Raw genomic sequence first — 1,434 nt, 5'->3', positions numbered from 1 at the left:
GTGTAATGTACTCTAATGTATGGGAGTCGTGGGTGGGTGGGTGCGGTGGGTTCACAGCTGACAGCTACGCAGAAGAGACTGCGGCCAGTAGTTCCATCATACAGAGAATTTACTGTGGATACATTTATTCCAACTAATTTTTAATTTGAATTAAGCCACTCAGCCAGATTTGAAAAACGGGAGAATGAAGAGGCAATTGATACGTTAGAAAATGATTGTGTGTTTTTATTTTAATTTTTCAAATTGTTCACTTATATATCGACACGTCTTTCATTTAAATTTGAGCTTGGATTTGGAGCATGATTTAGCTCTATTTACTTTACTTTAATTATTTTTCATAATTATTTTTAATCACATATTCATACAAAAAAGTATTTTACACGTAATTTAAATTTTTTCTTATTTTTTAATCAATACGAGGCAATAATTTAAAACAGTCATTATTTTACTAATTTTTAGTAAACATTTATAGATTAGTAGATGAAGCCTCCGTTTGATTCTTATTATTTGCTCATTAAAATAAAAAATATGATCGTTATTCATCATATCAAGCCACCATATTTGACTTTCTTTCTCTTGTGTAGGACCCATAACGACTATATTTTTCATTCTTATTTTTACATTAATATGTAACAAACGGGGCCTAACTTTAACCTCTGATATTTTAATATTTTTCTATGAATAGACTGCATTTTATAAGCTTAAGCCAATGTTTGGTACGGGCAAAAATTTTTATTAAAATTTAAGTCAAAATAAACAAATAATTTTAACAACATATTTCATTGTATTCATAACTTTTCAATCACATAATCCATCAACTCATATTGAAATCTGTTAAAAATCCAATTTTAATATCCATCAAATAAGGGCTGATATCTAATATTTCATTCATAGCATTAAAATTAATATTAGTAGAATCATGCTCTATTGAGAAATACTTGAGTGAAAATCGCCTAATTTATCTTTATCAACAAGGAGGGTTATATCCATATCTTATTCGACTTCCTCTTCAAGTTGGCCTTGGGACATACAATTGCTATGAGATATTGGACAATTTGTTGCTCCTAACTTTGGCTTTAAGAGGGCATTAATAGAAATTGGGTGATGAATTGAAAGTTTCTAATGAAATCAACAAATATACATGAAATATTTATTTCAAAGAAATGTTCTAAAAAAATTTAATAACATCGGCTCGTCAATGGATCATATTAATTGAGAGACAATATTGTATTTAAGATATACTTTGAAATAATTTTTTTAATAATTTTCGAAATGTTAATTTATAATTTAATAATATAACATATTTTAAAAATATATATTGATTTACTTAGTATGAAAAATGTCAAAAGATTGTGTAATATTGTGCCAAATTTAATTATTATCTGAATTTTTTTGAGATGGTTATTTAAGCCCTTGTTTGAGTCCTATTCTTCT

This window comes from Olea europaea, chromosome 13, assembly GCF_002742605.1.
Source record: "Olea europaea var. sylvestris chromosome 13, O_europaea_v1, whole genome shotgun sequence".
Lineage (NCBI taxonomy): Eukaryota > Viridiplantae > Streptophyta > Magnoliopsida > Lamiales > Oleaceae > Olea > Olea europaea.
This window is presented reverse-complemented; position numbering follows the sequence as displayed.